This window comes from Lynx rufus, unplaced genomic scaffold (assembly GCF_022079265.1).
Source record: "Lynx rufus isolate CCGP_SWC_20201006 ecotype Redwood Valley unplaced genomic scaffold, mLynRuf1.p SCAF_5, whole genome shotgun sequence".
NCBI lineage: Eukaryota > Metazoa > Chordata > Mammalia > Carnivora > Felidae > Lynx > Lynx rufus.
The window spans coordinates 60,317,163-60,324,040 of NW_025814867.1; the positions used below are offsets into that span (position 1 = coordinate 60,317,163).

Here is a 6,878-nt window from a genome sequence, read left to right on the forward strand (position 1 = left end):
GAATGGGGAAAAAAACATGGCACAAAACTTGCAAGAATAAAGGGGCTCAGTATAAAATTTCTGCTGGTAGAATCTAATGACCAATGTCTAATGATTTACATCAAATTATGTTTTGCCTCTGTTGCATACCTCCTGCCCCCTCCTCAGGCTTCAAGACTGACCAATGTGATTTTTACTGTGGTCACAATGAAGGAAATGAAAGAAAGGAGCATCAAAAAGAGGTGTGGTACATCTTTCCATTTACATAAGTCTTCTTTTGGTTGCTTTCATAAATGTTTTGTATATGAATCCTAAACGTTCTTGTTAAATCCATATCAAATTACTTTTTATGGCTTTTAAGAATTTCAAATTCCAGGGGCGCCTGGGTGGCGCAGTCGGTTAAGCGTCCGACTTCAGCCAGGTCACGATCTCGCGGTCTGTGAGTTCGAGCCCCGCGTCAGGCTCTGGGCTGATGGCTCTGGGCTGATGGCTCGGAGCCTGGAGCCTGTTTCCGATTCTGTGTCTCCCTCTCTCTCTGACCCTCCCCTGTTCATGCTCTGTCTCTCTCTGTCCCAAAAATAAATAAACGTTGAAAAAAAAAAAAGAATTTCAAATTCCAGTTGTTCATTGCAGTTAACTTTTGTATATTGAGAGTGTATCCTGTGACCTTGCTAAACTCCCCTATTAGTTTCAGAGAGTTTTTGTAGATTCTTCGGGATTATCAGCATACGCAACCACACTATCTGTGAATAAAGGTGGTTTTATTTTTTCTTTCCAAAAAAAATTTATACATATATATATGTATGTGTGTGTGTGTGTGTGTGTATAGTGTGTGGGTGTGTGTATATATATATATATATATATATATTTATGCACAACTGACCGATGTAACTGAAATGACCAGATATAACTCGCTCTTACCCTTAGTGTTACAGATGAAGTGTTTAGGGCTATGATTTTGCCCATGATTCAAACCTGTCAGTTTGGCTAGACAGGTTAATCCAAAAATCACATTCAAGTGAAAGTTGGAATCCCACTCAAACATTTTGCCACACCCTAGAAGAAACCAGAGAAACTTGTGATTTCTGTTTAAAACGCAGAAAGCTGGCAAGCACGTTGCTTCACCATTACAACCAAAACTACCACAAATGCCAGGCAATCAACAAATTCAAAACTTTCTTGAACACGAGAGAGATAAGATCTCAGAGCCAATGACTGACCTGAAATGTAAGGAGAGAAGCAGTCTCCAAGAAGAAAAAGGATACAAGAACTTGCATACCCAGGGAGAGAATCTGCCTGTTGCCACAGGACAATAGGCCAAATTCGGGTAAAATTTTTAATCCATTTCTAAATTCCAAGTGAGGACAGGAATGAGAATACAGAATCCCTGGGAACCACAGACACAAGCTGCATTCACAACTCCTCACCCAATCTTCTAAAACCCTACCTGAGCTCCACAGAAAAAGACTGGGTCGGGACATGAGGCCCAAGAGAACCTCCATTCCCGTGCAAGCGCAGAGAGGTAAACAGCTGTGGCAAAGCACAAGGTCCTGCCCACACTCTTCTCATCTACCCCTCCCACAGAAAAAAAGGCTTAAGCATCTGGGGTTAGGGCAGCAAAAGATTGTTGCCTTTCAAGTACTTCAAAGAACTACAGCTGGGGGCAGGGAACAGAAAAATAATTTACACCTGGAGCTGCTTGCTGAGGACCACACCATTAGCTATCTCAGCAGGGTTGCTGTTACTTCTTGTTATCTTTTTTGTCTGTCTGTTTTTTGTATACATCCACAAGGTAATCTTAAGTTTTTTATGAGAAAATAAGTGAATTGAATTAGCTAAAAGAATTTTGGAAAAGCAGAACCAAGTTTGAGGTTCACAGTAACATATCTACACACAAAACAGCAGCCAAGACAGTTCAGGGCTGGAGAAAGGAAAGACCTGGGGGCCCAATGGGACTGGATGGAGGGTTCAGAAAATGAAACACACCGGCACATATACAGGGGATCCTTGCCCAATATGGAGAGGAGGAGGTGGATGTGGGAGTTAGGGGTGCCAATACCCAGGTAGTGGAAAATCCACCTATTACTTTTTTTTTTTTTTTTTTTTTTTTAGAGATAGAGAGAAAGTGAGTGTGAGCAGGGTAGAAGGGCAGAGGGAAAGAGAGACAGAATCTTAAGCAGGTTCCATGCTCACCAAGGAGCCTACGAGGGGCTAGATCCCATGACTCTGGGATCATGACCTGAGCCAAAATCAGGAGTTAGATGCTCAACTGACTAGGCCACCAAGGCATCCCTCCACTTATAACTTCTGAGTTATAGGTATAACATCCCTCCACCTATAACTCCCCAAAGCTTAACTACAAATAGCCTAATGTTGATGGAGAAGCCTTACCAACAACATAAAACAGTCTAGTGGCACACATTTTGTATATGTATTAAATGCTCTATTCTTACAATAAAGCTAGAGAAAAAAAAATGTTGAGAAAATATATTTACAGTACTCTGCTGTAAAAAATACTCATATAGGCAGGGTGCCTGGGGATCCCCAAGATCTATCACTTGTTTCAAAAGTGTTTAGAATGGAGGAATGCCCCTTCTTGCAATTTCTTTTCCCGTTGCAACCTTGGAAGCCATTGTCTCAGCCACCCTCTGCTTCCGGGACCAACCAACAGGGTTTCGTTTTCGTTAGCTTAGCTTCTAATGCCAATCAACCATAAGCTCCCAGATTCCTCAGAATTATTCCTGTCAGGTGGAAGCTGCCGTCAACCACTTGATCAACATGCATCTACAGGCCTCTACACTTACCTTTCTCTGAGCTTCTATTTCCACCAGGACGATGACGTGGCTCTGGAAGGCATGGGACACTTCTGCAGGTTGCCGAAGCGCAAGGGCTCCCAGCGTCTCTGGAAGATGCAAAACCAGCGCGGCGGCAGCGCCCTCTTCCAGGACTTGCAGAGCCATCCCAGGGTGAGTGGAGTAAAACTGGACACTTCAGAAGCTGCCTCGGCGCTGGGGAAAGACCTGAAGTGGACCCTTTTGTATCTGCTTGCCGTAGGCTCTGCCTGCGCCGTGTGAGTTCCTAGAGAACCACTTCCGGGAGGAACAGGTGAAACTCACCGGGAAGATGGCGACCACGTGACGAATTAGGCAGGCTGGCCCCCAGGCTAGGCTGTGCAAGTTAGGCTCACTCAAGCGGGAGTAGGAGCCTCCAGAACCCAAAGTCTGTTGAGAATCCCCTCAGGCATCCCCCTGATGTCAGGACTGCTGCCTGAATCTCTCCCTTCAGCTACTAGACCGCTGTTTAACCACCTTGGAGTCTTCTTAAAAGCTGTGGACCAACTGGAAACAATAAAGCTTTTTGCAGGGCTGGGTGGGGGGATCTGACTATACGTGAATGCGAGCAAGTTCAAACCCATATTGTTCAAAGCTCAACTGCAAGTTCAATTGATTTTCAGTAAACATGCAAGGAGATTCAATGAATAAAGAATAGTCTTTCCAACAAATGGTGCTAGAAAAATTGGATATCCATAAGCAAAACAATAAGGAACCTTCACTCATGCATCTTGCCTTATATAAAAATTAAATGCAACTTGATCATAAAAATGATCCATTAAAGAACAGATTGATAGATTGGACTTCATCAAAACTTAAAACATCAGCTTTTCAAAAGACAAGGTTAAATAGTGAAAAGACAAGCCATAAAGTAGAGAAAGTATTTGCAAGCCATTGATAGAGGGCTTGTATCCAAATTATATTAAGAACTCTCAAAAGCAAATAAGAATAGAATTATAAGAAATGGGTAAAAGACTTGAAAAGGAATTTTACCAAAAAATATAGAAGGATGTAAAACAAGCACATCATCTAAATGATACTTAATATCATTAGGAAATAGGGAAGTACAAATTAAAAACAAAATGAGATACCACTATCCTTGTAATGGCTAAACTAAAAAAAAAAATAAGAAGTGCTGGTGAGGGGGCAGACCCACTAGAACTCTCATAGATTTCTGGTAAGATAATAGTATACCACTTTCAAAAGCATTTTTTTAGTTTCTTATAAAACTAAACGTATATTTGCCATATGACCAGGAAATCTTACTCCTTGGTATATATTTACCCAAGTGAAATGAAAACCTGTCTTCCCACAAAAACCTATAAATAAGGGGGTAGGAAGGCAGAAGTGTCAAAAGGGCACCAGTTACATTTCAAACAGCCAGGTCCAGGTAACTCCCAGGGCCCTGAGATCCCTCTGCCTATCCAGACACACCCAGTGACCTGGCCTGGGCAAAGCTCTTCTACCTCCACAGGCAGCACCAGCAGGAACTAGCAGGAGTCCCAGTGGCAACAGGCAAATCAAATATCCAAAACAACATGGCAAGGCTCTAAGGATGACACTGCCTTTAGAAACACAGCCCACAATAGGCCAAGACCTGCATGCTAAACCTAATAGAGTAAGTGCTTGCTAAAATAAAAGATTCAAATAGGACCCAGAATCATTGCAAATATACTGGCCGTCCTACTATACAATAGTTTAGCAAAACATTACCATTAGGGGAAACACAAGATCTCTTTGTATCATTTTGTACCCGTGCACGCAAACAATATTATCTCAATTACAATATACATGACAAAAGGGGCATTTTGGTGGCTCAGTCGATTCAGTGTCTGACTCTTGATTTCAGCTCAGGTCATGATCTCAAGGTTCATGAGTTCAATCCCAATGCCGGACTTTGTGCTGAAAGTGTAGAGCCTGCTTGGGATTCTCTCTCTCCCTCTCTCTCTGCCAATCCCCTACTCATGACTCTCTCTCTCTTTCTCTTTCTCAAAATAAATAAATAAACATTTAAAAAACATACACAAAAAAAGAAAACTTATACATAAATGCTTATGTAGCAACTTTATTTGTGATTGTCCCAAACTGGAACCAACCCATATATCCCTCCACTGGGAACCAGATAAAATAATGGTGGTACATTTACATAACAGGAAACCAATCAGCAGTAAGAAAGAACTACTGATACATTCAACAGTCTTTTTAAATCTCAAAAGCATTATGCTTGGTAAAATAAGCCAGAGTCAAAAAGGTACATATTCTGTAATTCCACTTATGTTACATTCTCTCAGAGGCAAAACTATGGGGGAATAAAAACCAAGGTTGGGGGGCGCCTGGGTGGCGCAGTCGGTTAGGCGTCCGACTTCAGCCAGGTCACGATCTCACGGTCCGTGAGTTCGAGCCCCGCGTCGGGCTCTGGGCTGATGGCTCAGAGCCTGGAACCTGCTTCCGATTCTGTGTCTCCCTCTCTCTCTGCCCCTCCCCCGTTCATGCTCTGTCTCTCTCTGTCCCAAAAATAAATAAACGTTGAAAAAAAAAAAAAAAAAAAAAAAAAACCAAGGTTGGGGATCCGGTAGTTAGTAGTTAACTATCAGGGGTAAGTTGAATTTTGGAGGATGGAACTTTTTCAATATTTTGTTCTATATCTGGGTTGTGATTGTGGTTTCATGACTGTATGTTTTGGTTTTTTTCAAAAGCATACAATTTTAGAGGCTGGAACTTTTTCAATATTTTGTTTTATTTCTGGATTTTGGTTGTGGTTTCATGACCATATGCTGTTTACAAAAAAACACTCAGAACTGTACAACAAAAGGATGAAATAAAAAACTTAAAAAAAAGGGTAAATTTTACTGGATGTAAATTTTACCTTAAATAAAGAAAATGGGAAAAAAAGAAAAGACACATTAGTTTGACCCCTGAATATTCAAGACTGATTATGACTATAAAAAGTGAGTGGTGCTGGGTGGCTCAGTCTGTTAAGTGTCCAACTCTTGGTTTCAGCTCAGGTCATGATCTCATGTTTATGAGTTCAAGACCCACGTTGGTCTCTGCACTGGCAGTTCGGAGCCTACTTGGGACTCTCTCTCTCTCTCTTCCTCTCTTTCTGTCTCTGTTCCTCCCCACCCCCCTTGTGCTCTCTCTTTCTCAAAATAAATAAACTTAAAAAAATTTTAAATTAAAAACAGTGAGCCTATTATATAACCCATAAAAGTATTAAAACTGCAATTAAAGCATTTTTTAAAATCATCCACAGTCCTGCCATCCTGAGATGTCACATTCTTTTATGTAGTGTCTATGTACCCATTTTAAACAGAAACATATCCATAATCATTTTACATTTGTACATTATTCCATTTAACTAAAGTATAACTGACTTAACCTTTCCTTATTAATGGACACTTGGACCACATTATAATGTTTTAGCATGATAAGCAAAACTCCATTCAACATCTTGATATACATACTCATTTTTTCTTTTGATTTTTTTCACTTGGGCTAAATTTCAATGCATGGAATTACAGCAAGGAGCACTTAATTTTTCTTCACCAGTTTGATCATTTTTCCAAAAATATTTTTGCTTATTTTCCACCCCGATAACAGAAATTAGTGCAATTTTATAATATCTCATATCCACTAATATATATGTTATATATGTAAAATTTTCAACTTAATATATGTAAAATGCGGTATTTTGCTTTAATTTCATTGTTCATTTGTATCACTGATTACATTATTTCAAAGGTTTGTTTCAAATTTCAAATCCATGTGAGATATAGTTTATCCATATCCTCTGTGCATATATACTTTTAATATATATGAACATAGCAATTTTGCCATGGATAAGTGGTATTTTCCTAAATGTTCTTTCCAGATTCATGAAAAATTATACAGGAATCTCTAAGTAAAAGGAAGCCAGGGACCATTGGTTTCATGGTGGCCACCATATGCTAATACTAGATGCTTAAAACTATTTGTTGGAAGGAGAGGAAGGAAAGAAGGGAAAGGAACTTCCTCTATAAAGAGCCATTATAAACAAGGAGTAATCGTCTTAACAGGGAGGTTCATGAG

The 6,878-nt window shown here is 40.2% G+C and overlaps 1 pseudogene; it reads left to right on the forward strand.

Annotated features, from left to right (window-relative positions):
• Positions 1–1,458: 1,458 nt before the first annotated feature.
• On the forward strand, positions 1,459–3,125 carry LOC124527174 (ferritin light chain-like; annotated as a pseudogene).
• Positions 3,126–6,878: the final 3,753 nt, after the last annotated feature.